The 15,623-nt window shown below is 41.7% G+C and overlaps 1 protein-coding gene across 3 annotated transcripts in view; it reads right to left on the reverse strand.

Annotated features, from left to right (window-relative positions):
• pik3c3 (phosphatidylinositol 3-kinase, catalytic subunit type 3) overlaps positions 1-11,595 on the reverse strand; it is a 42,152-nt gene extending 30,557 nt beyond the window's left edge. For all 3 annotated transcript variants that reach the window (XM_077498706.1, XM_077498703.1, XM_077498704.1), the window contains exon 1: positions 11,462-11,595. The gene's annotated coding sequence lies outside the window, so the exon portion shown is untranslated. The remainder of the gene's footprint in view (positions 1-11,461) is intronic.
• Between the last annotated feature and the right edge of the window lie 4,028 nt (positions 11,596-15,623).

The following is a 15,623-nucleotide window of genomic DNA, read 5'->3' on the forward strand; positions in this document are numbered from 1 at the left end:
GCCCAAATCTCTCCTCTAATGAGTCCACATGATTTGCTGCAAGAATTTGTCGATGTACAACGCTTGTTTAAAAAAATATGAAGTTTAAAATGTTTACTTTGGGTTGTGCAAAACAGATAACTGGCACTCGTGTCAGCTCACAATGTGCTATTCTTTTCTCAGACAGTACACAACCCCTGACCAATTATACGACGAATACTAGTATTCCACTTTTTCTTTGCACCCTCTGGTGTAGAAGAAAATTGCAATGTGACAACTTACCCGTGATACAACTAGCCCCGGTCTCCCCTACTTGGTCTGCAAAATTGCCAAAAATAAAATACAATGTGTCCTGTTCTGCCATCCCAGTACACACATACACTTGCCAGGTGACAATCTGTCATTAGATTAAGGCCACACTTTCTAAAAGACAGCTTAGTCACTTGTTCTCACTCTGGCTTAAACAGTTCTCCGCATAGGAGATAAAAGTATTTGGGTTTGAGCTGCCAAATAAATCCAAAAGGTCCCCCCCCAAAATTCCTCACAAAAAAAAAGGCTAAATTAATCCAGTAGAATTTGTGGGCGGTGGAGGATAAATCAAGTGAATGTCATGTCCTAAAAAGTTCCACAGAGCTGATAGTAAGACAGTCTGTTTGTGTCTGCTTCACAGACAGTTGAAAATGATAAAACTCAAATTTCAATTTTACTGAAATCGCCAAAATACGACCATTTAGTGGTGCCATTGGAGAAACATCTTTCTTTTACCACCTACAAGTGGGAGTGTAGTGTGTGATGTCATAGCGAATATTATTACATTTTCTAAAAACACAATTAAACAGCATGTAAAGAATCAACTGCATCAAAGCATTTCATTGTACTTCTCCTTCTGGTGTGCCATCATTATCCACCGGGGGCAGTATAATACATTCATACACAGGGAGGATGGAGCAGGCGGCCATGTGAGGTCGAGCATCGTTTTGAGATCACATCAACTGACTGAAGACGTTTCATGCATAATTTGGTGTGCTATTCCAACAGAGATTATAAGAGATTAATTTTAAAACTCTGTGAAATATCCTCCACCTACACCCTTCTGACTCAGTCCTCACTTCTGCAGGCCTTCCTGGCCTGTCTTCGTTAAGAACATTGCTCTGCCCTTCCTTGAATGATTGAGTAATAATTTGGAGACCTTTATTTATTTATTTATTTAGCTCTAAAATCTAAAATTTTCACTTTGTTCACACTGTTCTGCTACCAAAAATGTTATTACTGATCTCTATTCAATCTGTCATCCATTTCGTATAATTGTAAAACTGAATACAAAACAACAAAAATAATAATACAGAACATATTTTAAGATTTTACTCGTATTAAATGGCCCGCATATTGTTTATTTTCGCAGAGGATAAAGAATACATGCATGTGAGTACTTCAGTTTTACAATAAACTGAGACTTGAGTTCAGTGCTACCAATTTCGCATTCACAAGTCAAAGCAATTCTTTAATTTTTGAAATAAATCAGACAGACAACCGCTCACAGTTGAAGGGACCGCCGTCGTTTGCCGTCCAAAGACATCAAATACGCTGAGTGCAGTAAAGCCTGTGGGAAGCGGCGAATCAGAGGCCCTCTCACACACACACACCGAGTCTCACGCTCCCTGTGAACAGTGGCCTTTAACGAGGGGAGTGAAGAGAAAGCATGCGTGATTGTTTTAGAGAGGCTGCCCTAAAGGCACGTTATCGCTCAATGCTTCTTCTCAGTCATACGTCCTCTCTTGTTGATTGTGCGCCGTTGATCAGCGGGAACAAAGGCGTCATTAGTGGGGCTTTGGTCCCCACCAGGCCCTGGGTAATTATGAATGGGGGGCCCGGTAATAATTCAAGGGCCCATCAGTGCCGCTTGAAACTGAAGAGAGAGAGAGGAGGGGGGGGGAAGAGAGAGAAGTTCACAGATTCGGCGGCGGGCAGGCAGGCCCACTGGGCCCATCTGCCTCCATTTCCCGGCCACCTGCCTGGAGATCTGACCCACGTCAGCCGCCAGGATGGAGCACCATTACGCACAAGAGAGAGGTAGTCGCGAGCATATGGCATTTACACGTTGCTCTAATGAACGATTTACGGCCGTCGTTAAGCGTCTTGACTGAGACATTGCGGTTGGCGAGCGCAAACAATTGCGAACGCTGCGTTTATTTTATCATTTATGGTAACGATAGCGGGGAAAAGTGTACATCAATGACAAGTGAAGTGCCCTGTGTGAGTCGTAGTAAAAGGCTATCACCACAAGAGGGCGGTATGCAGGCAAGCACGAACATCATCGCTCCGTTTCCAAAAGCCACAAACAATAGAGGAAAGTAAACATGCGAGTCCTTCCTCGATAACAGCCGGTTTTCTGCCTGCGTCTCGTTTGAGGATTTAAGATTACAGTTCCTCCGACTGCTGTTTGTATGCATTGCTCCATGTGTATTTAAGTAGCTGTTCAAAAGTTTCTAATGACCGTAATGTCCATGCTAATTCCTGTTAGCCTGTCCATAGCCAGTTTACATGGAGCCTCATATTATGATTAATATGAAACCGATTGACCAAGCAGAATGAAAATGCTCCATGTAAACACCTCAATCGGATTAAAAAGACCCCGAGGTGAGCATTCTGCAATGATCTGAATATATGACCACCAGATATATGACCACCATATTGCTCCTCCCAAGAAACGTTTCTCAGCACACGATCCTACACATTTACAGTATCGAAACTGGAGAACATTTGAGCCAGTCCTCAGTAGAAACAGCACGATTTATGGTGTTTAAATTTGTTAACGGGATAGTTTGCTTATATAGCCATTTTTGGCAGTCCAACATTAATATTTTGCCTAAAATAAATTTGATATTTTAATTATTTTTCATGTACAATTAGTACCTTTAAAAACACATTTTGCAACTTGCTGTCGACTGAAAATGACATCACAAGGGCTTAGGTAACCAATCACAGCTCAGCTTGTGAATGTCACATGACCAAACCTAGAAAACAGGTGAGCTTTGATTGGTTATCTGAGCCCTTGTGATGTCATTTCCAGTCGACAGCAAGTTGCAAAATGCGTTTTTAAACGTACTATTTGTACGTGAAAAATAATGAAAATATCAAATTAATTATAGATAAAGTATTAACTTTTTATTTTTTATAATGTGCTAAATAAGTGAAGTATCTCTTTAAACATAAACAAGAGGACAGGACTTCAGACATTTTATAACTTGCCTTAAATGCATGTATAAATTATATGCTTAATGATGTTTACAGGAAGAATCGTGTAGGCTATATTTATTTTTTTATTAAAGAATTATAACTGTAATTCAACAAAAGATGCCTCTGCCAAATCTAATACTGGGGTCTAAAGAAAAATGATTTTTTCTTTTTTTTTTTTTTATTTCTTTTTTTTTTATTATTGTTAAAACGGCACAAATCCAACGCACCCCGCCCCTGCTTATACTAACTGCCTACGAGTTGTATGTGTTTCATCTGTACATATACATTATAGTTTATGCAGTAATCTGCTCGTGAGGTGGGAGGAGCAAGATGGCTGCCCAGGCTTGCGTGGGCGTCAGTACCGACCAAGCTATCGATCCATCACTGATGTTTCGCTAACGACTGTATGCAGGCATCAGTTTAGTGCTCGATTGGTGTATTTTACATCAGGCATGTCATTGGGCAGTCTTATGAGGGGATGTATTAAGCCTGACTGGCACGCCGTTTGGCCATTCGCGACAGTATTCGTGGCATTTATGACGGTGTGCTAAATCAACTGACACTATCAGGCGTTCACCATCTCCTACAATAAAGTTTTTCCTTTTATACCCTGGGTGGCTTCATTGGGTTTTTTTTGTTTGTTTTTTGCTGCATACCAAAGAATTAGCAAGAAAACAAATGAGTCTAATGGGACGATCGGCATTCGAAAACTCTTCTTGTTTCCCATGGAACTGCCTCACGGTTCCAACACAAGGCTGGGATTTATTTGCTGCTGCTGGATTTATTTGCCATAATTCTTTTTTACCTCTAGACAAATAGAGCTCAGGAAACGACATACAGAGTTGCCATATAGTGAATTGAGATTTAGACACTTGGACAAAATCCAGTTTTTTTTCCCTGCATGAGGCTGCAAAATTCTAAAGCAATCGTCATCATGGTGTCAAATCTGCCGCCAATCCGTTCTTTTGTCTACTGCCTTGATTTATGTTTCAGCTCCTCCTCGAAGTGCTTCTCGATGCAGACATTTTAACAATAATAACTTAGCTCATACTTGTGGTTTGCGGTGGACGACTCGCGCCGGGTTTTGGTTTACAGACAGAAGCAGACGGGGAACACCAATGAGCTGGTTTGGATCTGGATTCAATGGTCTGGAATAACTGGCTCCTGAAGAGCTTGTGTGTCAAAAGAGGGGGGGAGGGGGGTTAAGAATGATGCAGGACACATTTAACACGGGGACAGGAGCATTGGTGGCAAGTAACAGAGAACTTCGGGGTTTTTTTTTTCACCAATTCCAGTCCTTGAGGTCAGGAGTCCTGCAGGTTTTAGATGTTTCCGCCCACTAGCACACCTGATTCATAATCAGCTCATTAGCATGCCTGATCACGATCCTGATCTTTAGTATCAGGTGTGTTGGTAGGCGCAAACATCTAAAACCTGCAGGACTCTGGACCTCAAGGACCAGAATTGGTGAACCCTGCTCTAAATAGAGAAATTGTTGAAGCAATTTAAAAGGTTACAAATTGAAATGTTGACCAAAAAAAAAAAAAACTTCAATAGGTAACACATGATTTAATTAAGTTAGTCAAAATTCAATATTAAGTTTAATTAATTATGAGTTGATTAAGCTTAATATATTCATCTGAATTAAGTTAATCCAAAGTTAAAGGCTCATTGAACCATTTTCAGCAGTATAAAGTTAATATTTTGTCCAGAATAAATTTGATTGAAATTTTGATTATTTTTCATTTACAATTAATACCTTTAAAAACTAATTTTTGCACTTGCTGTCGACTGATGGTGATAACCTCACCTCGGTGATTCACCTGTGGTGAGGAAGTAGGTAACGACCAATCATGGCTCACCTGTTTTCTGGGTTTGGCTAGGAAACTGAGCCATGAGCAAGTAGAAAAAAAAAGGCTTTAATTGTACATGAAAAATAATGAAGTTATCAAATTAATTCTGGACAAGATATTCATTTTTTACTGCTGAAAATGTTTCAATGAGTCAAGTATCGCTTTATGTTCACTTTGGCCTAAATTCAATTGTGTGTTACCAATTGAAGTGATTTTTTTTAAATTGGTCAACAATTGAACTTGTAATCTTAAATTGGTTCAACAATTCTCTTTTTATAGTGCCTGGCCAGCAATTTAATTGGCCAATTTTAACTCTATTGTAAAATACTTATTTAAATTTTCGCAAGTGTTAAAGGTTCAGAAAAAAAGTTGTTTTATTCATTATATATATATATATATATATATATATATATATATATATATATATATATATATATATATATATATATATATATATATATGTGTATATATACATATGTGTATATATATATATATATATATATATATATATATATATATATATGTGTATATATATATATATATTTTTTTTTTTATTAAATCGCAATTTTATTCTTCCATATATCCATATATGTTGGACTGGACGCATTCTCACTACTGAGTCGAGAAGTTGTCTTCCTTTTTGGGAATGTGGTGCTTTAGTAAGGCGAGGAATGTTTGGGAGGCGGGTCAAAAGGCGCTTTCAACCCAGGGTCTCACCTACTTCCTAATGAATTCCCAGGATCCGTCCACCTGCAGGCGCTCCCATACAAGCTTAGCAATGATTACACCTTGAGGGAGGAGGGATGGAATGGGGGGGGGCAGTAGATGGAGGTTTCGATGGGTTGCGGGGCGGCTGGCGAGATAGAACATCCCTGGCACACAAATACACATGCGTACACACGCAGGCTCAACCCCCCCCCCCAGATTGGAGGCAGGTGCAGCGGCAAATCAAGCCTCATTAGCCGCACCTTCTGCTAGTGTATACCGCCGACAGATGGATGCTCGCCCTCACATGTTACCTCACATCAGATGGCAGTCGGAGGAGGGTGGCTAGGGGCGAGCAGGGGCGCACCGTTGCTCCCCCCGCCGCCACCCTTCCGCCGGCATCACTTCCTCACAGCTACAACATCCACACACCACCCCCTCCGCACCCCCCCGTCGTAGCGCAGCCTCTCCAAGCGCTCCAGAATGCTCTTTAACCTTAATCGCGCCGCTGGCTATGATGTACTATCCCGGGAATGTCTGACACGGGATCAGTTTATTCCTCGACTCTTGGCCCAAGGAGGAGTTGAGGAGGAGGTAGGGGCTCTGGATAAAAAAAAAAAGAAAAAAAAGAAAGAAAATACAAAAAAAAAAAAAAAAAAAGTGTGCTGGCATGTTAGCGTTTGTTATGCTTAGAGGGACAAATTACGGAAAATTGACATTTTAATTGCTTGGATACAAATAGTTCTCTGGAGTAACTGCTCGCCCTCCTCTGCCATCACGTCAAAACTAAAAAGGTAAGCAAAGCGGACGCGTGGATGGTCTCGAATCAGGATGAAAAGAACTCAAAACTGTAATAATAATAATCGGAAGTTTCAAAGCTGATATTGGTGCAATTCAAGCGCGGCCCTCAAGGGAATGTCAGATCTCCGTGGCGGCGAGTCCTTGTTGGAACGGATTCATCGTCAAGTCATTTCAGTCAAGCCGACGAGGAGCTACTTCTGTTCCGGCCGCCAGCTAATGAAGAGAAACAGACACGCATATGGGACTTCTTTTTCTTCTTCTTTTTTTTTTTTTTTTTTAGCCGCCGCATCCTTGCATCCCAGATCCATACACCATATGGGGGAACGTGTGTGTGATGCCAGTTGCGCCTCCCTGCAAACAGCGGAAGGAATAACAGCACCCCCCACCCACCCTCCATCCCTGTCTTCCTCACTCCCATGGGTACATGAAAGTGAAGGTTATACTTACACACTGTTTTTTTTTGGGGGGGGGGGGGGGGGGGGGGGGGTTGTGGGTGGTCCATTTCATTTCACACAAATCATTGTTAATCTTCCGCTCTTTGCCAGGTTTGAACACATGAGCCATATGTTCATCCCCGCGTTGCTACCTTACTTCTTTGGCTTTTTCCAGCAGACTAGTAATGCTACATAATATAACCTAGTTAAGCAAGTCATGTTTTGTAGTTTAGGCTCTAATGATGTATTTACGAGTGTGATATGGTTGGGATGAGAAACCACACACCCTATGAAAAAAAAAGTTTGTTACGCCTACTATATTTACAACCACATAATGTTAACGTTATTATTGTTATTAAACCCCCAGTTCTAGACTAAAAACGTTAGGGCATATATACTAAGTGTTAAGTATTCTTCAAGCTGTTTTATGTGATGTTCAAAGATCTTATTTTGAAAAGTATGCTTTTAATTTGGAAGGCCGTTCTGTACTTCATTTCCTGTTTCACATCTCCGCTCGTCATTCAGCTCGCGCATTTATGGTCATGTCTGATCTGGTCACGGTTCTCCGCGTCTGGTCACGGTTCTCCGCATCCAAGCCAAGTGTCTCCCTCACGTCCAAGCCAAGTCTGTCCACGTCCTGCCAAGTCTGTCCACGTCCTGCCAAGTCTGTCCACGTCATGCCCAGTCTGTTCACTTTCAGTCCAGTCATAGCAACCAGTCCGCTCACGTCCCATCCGGTCTTCTACTTGGTTTCCGTCAATAAAGTTAATCTCATTCCTGTTTGTCTCCCAGCCTTGTTTCTCCGTCTTTGGGTCCACCTCCCCACAACCACTCGCTCCACCAGTCATGACAGGAACTGAGCAATAAAAGAAAAAGGGGGTCTTCAAAGCAGCACATTGTCCATTTTCTTTTTTTTTTTTAGTAGTAATAGTGACCAAACAGCCACAAAACCCCCACCCCCGCCCCATAGTAACTGCCTAAGAGCTGTATATGTCTAATCTATACGTATACTGTATAGATTATACTGTAGTCTGCTAGCGAGATGGGAGGAGCAACATGGCCGCCCTGTGACTTCAACGGCTTGCACGGGTGTGTATGGGCTATTGAGTCATATTCATGTCAGTGGATAGCACTCAGCAGATTCTTCTTCTCCAGACTCCTAGTGAGGTGGATTACAACATTTTGCGGTAAATATCGCCAACTACTGAGCAGGAGGGGAATAACAATTAGTAGGCATCTGATTGGGGGAAAAAATGCTGGCAAGCTGCATTGGCAAGATGTGGCGGTGCCGTGATTTGTAAATCATTTCAAATGATTCATTTGGCAGCTTGGTCCAATCTCATAACCCAGAAATCGTTAGAGATTCTTCCAATCATTCAACTTTAAAATGAAGCATCCTATGGTTGCAGACATCAGCTGTGGGTGGCAATTTTTGCAATTGAGACACAAGAAATGAAGAAAAGCAGAATTGCAACACCTTAGTTGCGAAGCAGCGCGGCATGATGCGAACACGCAGCGGTAAGTCAGCCAGTTTCAAACAGAGGAGAGGAAAGACCCATCGGTGGTGAAATCTGGAAATGTTTAATCGTGAGAAGAGCACGCAGGCCCTGCACACAAAGTACTGTAAATGCTAAGCAGGTGAGGAATTCCAGCACTTTAATGATGTGAATTTCTATCATCAATCTTCCGCAGAAAGCAGCTGGAAGTTAGAAACTCCGGGAAAAAAAATGTGCCCGGTCAGCAAGTTCGGCGGGTTCCGGTTGCGGAAAACAACTCGGTGTCATATCACCGCCCGCAAAACACAAACAATTATTCCAGCGTGTGTTTTCACAGGTGGGCGTGCGATATTACGGTGCCAGGGTCTATACATCGCACCATTCATCACATAATTAGATTTTCAGGAAGTAGATTGCCTCCTTATTGGCTGTCACTTCCACTCGTTTCTGTCGATGGCGGGCGGAGGTTTTAGGGGGTGAATTTTGCATACATGCCAACACAGCTCCTGTGTAACAAAATTGTTGTGGTAATTGACGTCAACATGCATTGACGGTGTCAACAGACGGGTGGCCGTGACGGACTGAAGTTCTCTTTTGTTTCCCTGTTGAGTTAAAAAAAAAAAAAAAGAGCAAATGTGCCGTAATACAGAATTCAAATTTGCACACATACACACTCAAGTACGAGTATCCCCCCCCTCCAGCCTTTGCCAGGGGTGCACCTGCAGCTTATTATGGCAGCTTTTAGCTTTTTAATGGTACGCAGGTGCCAAAGTGCCACGGCAGCGGTGTAACACGCAAGTCAACAAAAGCCCCAAATGGGCATACACGCTTGCAGATGTGCGCCAAGCCCCCGCATTGTGCTTCAGGGAAAATTCTTTGGGGAATTTTCCCGCGCTGTTACAGCATCCCGCAAGGAGGAGAAATCACTGATTACATCTAAAGAGGACACATTATGGGAAATGGACTTTTTAATTGCGAGTACAGCGAACCCTCGCAATATCGTGTTTGTGCGTTTTTGACAATTTAGTACAGCCATGGCTCGAAAGTGGTGAATCTTCACCCACCCTGACTGCCAAGTCATCAACAGGGTTAGGTAGATTAGTTGTTAGATCACAAACCACACACCTCAATAATCTCCTTTCATAGCTAATGTCTTGCCTGTTCACCTTCCAGTAGTATATATGTTTGATTTTTTTTTTTTTTTTTCTCGTCCAATCAGATTTCAGCTTCATTGTGCTGCCATAACAATGTAATCTGCCCAGGGCCTTCAGACCCAGACTCAGGAGTGCTGGCCTATGACACAAACACACCGTTAGCAATGGCTGGGTTTTTGTTGCTGTGTATGTGTGTTTTTTTTGTTTTTGTTTTTTAAGCATCGACATTTTTCCATTGTCTGATTGGTTGAACTAAATAGTTTTTGCAATGCGGACACCAAATATTTTTTGTGGGAAATAGTTGCAGCGGTTTATTTTAAAAATATAACACATAATGCCAAAGAGTTTTATAATATACTATATATATAGCTAGCAAGTCTATATATCAGTGCAAGATCTTTGGTACATAAAAGTGATGGCTTGGAATTCCGACTCACTGGAAATCGCTATGTTAGTGACTGAGTTGTTTTGATTATCATGGGAACTTGGCTTAACCCGAGGATATGTGACGCTAGCATGTAGCTAGCCCTATCGTTAACAATTTCAGCCGGCACAACTAGCGGTAAATGAGAGCATGAAATGTTCATTATTTTAAAACCCAGGCAAAATCTAGCATATGTCGTGGAGATTAGTTTTCAGTTATTGACATCACAAGTCAAAATTTTAGTCTAATGAAAATTAGTAATTAGTAGACAAAGTGCTTCGTAAACTAATGCACGTTTTAGCTAGCTATTGTTAGCTAGCTACTGCTAGCTATAGCGCGTCTCAGGAACCTGCTCCAACATAACATGGAGTTCCTCGCCTCCAACGTTATTCACAAATGGTTCATATAAATGGACATAGCTACCAACAAAAGTTTAAATAAACCAAAATTTGACCCTCCAGTACAAAATTAAGCAGAAAACAGACACACATTGTAAACCAACGATGGGAGATAACACTTCCTTATCATATAGCAGATCTTCATTTAAATAATAATAAAATAGTTAATTGTCAGCTCCAGGAATTATTATGTGCTACAGTTTTAGCTGATTGAGTGCAGGCTACGATAACGCTAACAAAACTGAAGTTCAACGAGGCGTCGCCCGCTGCCGGGCTCTCCCTCCGCCTTGGAGCCAAGAGCGGCAAACCGCGTCAGGGTTGCAAAAAGCAGCTCGCTCAAACATCAGTTTGGTGTCAACACTGCAAAGAACACACACATACAGTATTCCTCGAAAATATCACACAGACGTGACGTTTTATCCAACATGTGCCACAGCTATAAATCGTGCTATGCAGACAACACAGTGATTTTCACACAGAGCAGAGTCACACATCAACCTCAAGCTATTTCAAGCAAACAGTTTGCATGTGGGTCATTCCCCAACTGGAAGACAATTTAGGACCTACCTTTTGAAAAAATGTATTTTTTTTTTGTGTTTCAAGAAAAATAGGCAATAAAGCATCATCAAACATTTGATTCGTCCAGCTGAGCTCAACCATCAATTTGTTTTGCTGTTCAACCCTGTTGCAGACACTAAGGCACCTGAAAAACATTTTAAAATACTGTGAAGTAAATATTTTACAAGATAACTCTCTTTTGAAGTCTTATTTGATAAATGAATAAATAATGCCGCAGTGTTATAAACAACACTGTTCATGCCTGCAATCTTTTTCAACTTTAGTACTAGCTAGCTATGGTGGATACTAGGCTAACTCATCAAGAGCTAACTTTGATATTGTGTCGTTTTGTGATACACCGAGTAAAAGGAGGACACAAACATACAATATGTCATACATGAAAAACAGAAGAGAGGTCTTACCTTTTATAAGCTTGATGATGTCATTTCTGCTTTTGTTTTTCTCCTTGTATGTTCAAGTACAGGAAGATGTTGAGCAGATTGGGACCAGGTGTGTGGAGTGTGGGTGAGGGTAAGTTTAACCCCACCCACAAATGTCTGATTGGTTGATTGACACTGTCAGAGAGGCATCCATGTTCATGAGCAAAACATCGTCAGTGCAATGCATAAAATGAAATAAACTACAATACAAATAAAATTATGTTGTCGTTTTTTAATCAATTTTTTAAAAATTAAATAATTGTATTTAATCTATCAAATTTTTTTGTACATGTTTTTCTAATGTTATGATGGGATTTATTTATTTATTTATTTTTTAAATCTTTCAGTGTTTTATTTTCTATTTACCTTTAAACTTCACCCAAATTCACTCAAATTTTTTAAACTTTCCAGAATCACTAATATATTTATGTATGGTGATCAATATACCGGTATGTACAATGACTGCAATGTACAATAATTGGTGCCAAATTCAACAGGATGTTGGCCAATTGGGTTTGAAGCAGCCATTTCAAAATTAGCTATCAGTCACCAGTTTCATCATTTAAAAGTAACTTGTCATAAAGAGACACATGAAGATGTCTTAAGGACACATACAGTAGGGTATAGTCGGCCATTTTAGTTTTGAAGCAGCCGAATTCCCTGAAAAAAAAACCCTCTCTGTCGGCAGCGTCACCAACCAACACCGTCTATCATCACAGCACCCTGAAGGCCCCATTCCCCAAATAAATCAGCCATTTTGGTTCCAAGCAGCCATTTTGGGAGCAAATAATAATGCACAGAGGCTAATGCTGTCTATATGGCCGTGTTGAATGTTCTCGTGTGAGAGCGAGGGCGCGCAGCGTCGCAGAGTGAATATCCTCTCGGCATCTCGTCTCATATTTCAGCTCGGGCGGCCTGAGGAATGCATCGAGCGCCATAAATCAGCCGCCTGATGGGAACTTGGCGGCCGGACAACGACGCAGAGAGCCAAGCCGTGGAGCTCCAGTGAAATATGTTGTAAGGTAACCATTTTGGAGGGAGTATACTCTTATTTGGGTTCATGTATAGGAGGCAGCCGGTTGGCGTTTTTGTGTGTGTGTGTGTGTGTGTGTGCCAGGTTTGTTTGTCACATCACCGCCTGTCTGCGCCTTATGCAAATGCGCAAAGGGGGGGGGGGGGGGGGGGTAGAGAGAGGGTGTGGGGCGGGGGCAGGGGGGGCGACTGCTCCATGGGAAACTGCTGGTGCTAATCCAGCATGTTGAACAGGGGAGGAGAGGCGCACTTTTCAATAAAGCCCCCCCCCCCTTCTCCCCACGAAGCCCCTCTGTCACATGTATACACACACAAACACAACACAACAGATGAACAGCGTGTTTTTGCAACCTACGGACGCACAAACACCCAACACCTGTTTCTTTTTCCAAGCCCATCCCGCTCGCTTTAATATGGGAACAAATCCCACGATCTTAAGACCCGGGCTCGTGCTTTCAGCGAGATAACAAGGAGCCTCAGAGCGACGGGCTCGTACGACCACCTAAACGTGGACTAATAACGCGCTCCGATCCCAATCCACGACTTAAGACTATGAAATTTATGCAAATGCTTGTGGGAATACATGGTGATGAGAACACTATTTAAGGCATTTTCCCCTCTCAGCCCTCTTCAGTTGCAAAATAGGTTGTTGTGTCCCTTTTGAACTCTTGGTTTCATAAAGTGGCCCCAGCAGCGAGATTCTGTGCTAAGTAAATGCCAACAAATGTCCTGTCTAAGAGTTCAAAGTGCAGGGCCTGGAACGCACCCAAAGTGGCTGCTTCAAAACCCAAAATGGTTCAATCACAGGGCATGGGAGTTTTTTGTGCATCCTCTCCAATTTCGTGTTGATCGGTGAGTTTTTGTTTTTTTATGGAATTTGTCCCCAATATGGTTGCTCAAACCAAAATGGTTGACGACCTGGTCAATTTTAAGCATGCATCCTTGAAAGTTTTTTTGTGTCCCTTTAAGGCTGACATTGCCACATAATTTTGTGTCAATCGATGAAAATGATGGCAGAGGGTTGATTTTTTTTTTTTTCCTAATTTCGCAGACCCCTTTTTCACGGTATTCGGGCCCCAATGTTGTTGCTTCCAGGTCAATTTTGGGCATGTATCCTTGGGACTTTTTCATGCATCCTTTTTGTGTCGTTTGGTGAAATGGAAGTCAGAGGCTATTTTTTTTTTTTTTCTCTTTACAACTTTCCAAGCCCTTTTTCATGAAATTTGGCCCCAATATGGTTGCTTCACATGAAAATGTCCGACTTCCTGGTCAATTTTAGTCATGCATCCTTGAGATTTTTTTTTTCTCGCACCCTGTTACAACACACACGTGTACCAAATTTCATGTCGATTGGCGAAAGTGGCGTCAGGGGCATTTTTTTTTTTTTTTTTTTATAACATTCATTGCCATTTTTCATGGAATGTGGCCCCAAATATGGTTGCTTCAAACCAAAATGATGAATTTTGGGCACGCATCCTTGAGACTTTTTTGTGCATCTTTTTACGACAGACATGTCCACCAAATTTTGTGTTGATTGGTGAAACTGCTGTTAAAAGGCCTTTTTTTCATGAAATTTGGCCCCAATACGGTTGCTTCAAACCATAATGGCTGACTTCCTCTTCAGTGTCGGGCATGGGTCATGGGTCCTTGAGACTTGCCTGTCTGATCGACATGTCCACCCAATTTCAGGTTGAGGGGCCCTATTCGGGGCTTATATTTGGGACCCTTAAAAATACTGTACATACATTTCCAACAGGACACACGCGCTTGCAAAAAGAAGCAGCTCAGAGATGTGACAGAGTTCTTTGTACAGGCACTGGCGCGGGTCCAGTCCAACCTCTGCACTCACAAGTGAGTGTGAGTACTCTGCACCCATACACACACAACTCTGGAGTGAACCTCAATGCCCCTCTTATGCATCCATACAGGGAGAGAAGGAAGGGGGGACAAAGGCAATCAACAAATCCCGTTTGCGAAACATAATAGGGCCAAATCATCATCTATTTGGCCTCCTCAAATCACTTACAGCAGGCCTTGATAAAGGAGAGTGGAAAATATGTAGGAGACAAGCGGGTGCCAAGACCTTCACCAACTCCTATTGAAGCCAGATGCGGACTCCCAATGGCCAATTTGGTTAAACGACGCAATGATTGCCATTAAAGATCGGGTCGTTTCATATCAGCAAGCCCCATTGGTGTCGAGCGCCACGTCCGGCCTTTTGGGACACACGAGACGCCACCGGTGCATCTGAGGCCATCGCGTAATGAGCCGTAATTGCCGCTTTAGACAGACTTTTGCCGCCTCGATCCCATTAGGAGGGCTTACTAGATCAGAGCTGGGTGTACTTGACACTGTGACCCACATGGACTTTACCTCAAGTGACCCGAGAGACACAATGCGCTCCCTGAGATCGTCCCGCAGCTATGCAGGATTGAAGCATTACGGTAGATTAGCAAAGTAAAACCATGCCTGCTCTCTGGGGAAAACAGACGCACTTCGAATGAAATCCAATTAGCGGGACACGTCATCAGCGAAGGCATTAAAAAAGTAAAAAGAAAATTTTTGTTTTTGGTCTTTGCCAGTTTCCAAATCACAAGATTATTTTCCCCTCTAAAATTGGTAAATTTAGTTGTCATATATTTCATAAATTAATCTAATTAAATAGGTTTTATGTAAATAATTACAACAAAAATAGCAAAAAAAAGAAGAAGAAAGAATTATGTCTACATTGAGTATTTGCAATTAATTTGAATAACTAATTTAATTTCAATAATTTAAAATTTTATTTTACATACATTTTCCATTGGTATGTAATCCAATTTTATAAATACAGTTGAGTGTCTAAACATACAAAAAAATATTAAACATTGCACACACATCAGGTCTGGCAAGAAAAATCGTTATGTTAGTTTTATTGTGGCATTTTCAAAATATTCTAATTCCTTCCTAGATGCTTGCAGCTCAAGTTAGGGCCCGAGCAATGAGGAATGTGCCCTAAAAAAATGTTTATGCTAACTTCTCCAGTCAACAGTGGATAAAGACACCGAACTCAAGCTTCCGTTTCAAAATAAATCACACAAACACGCGCCAGAGGTGAAGATAGGACGGAGAC

This window comes from Festucalex cinctus, chromosome 16, assembly GCF_051991245.1.
Source record: "Festucalex cinctus isolate MCC-2025b chromosome 16, RoL_Fcin_1.0, whole genome shotgun sequence".
Taxonomy (NCBI): Eukaryota; Metazoa; Chordata; class Actinopteri; order Syngnathiformes; family Syngnathidae; genus Festucalex; species Festucalex cinctus.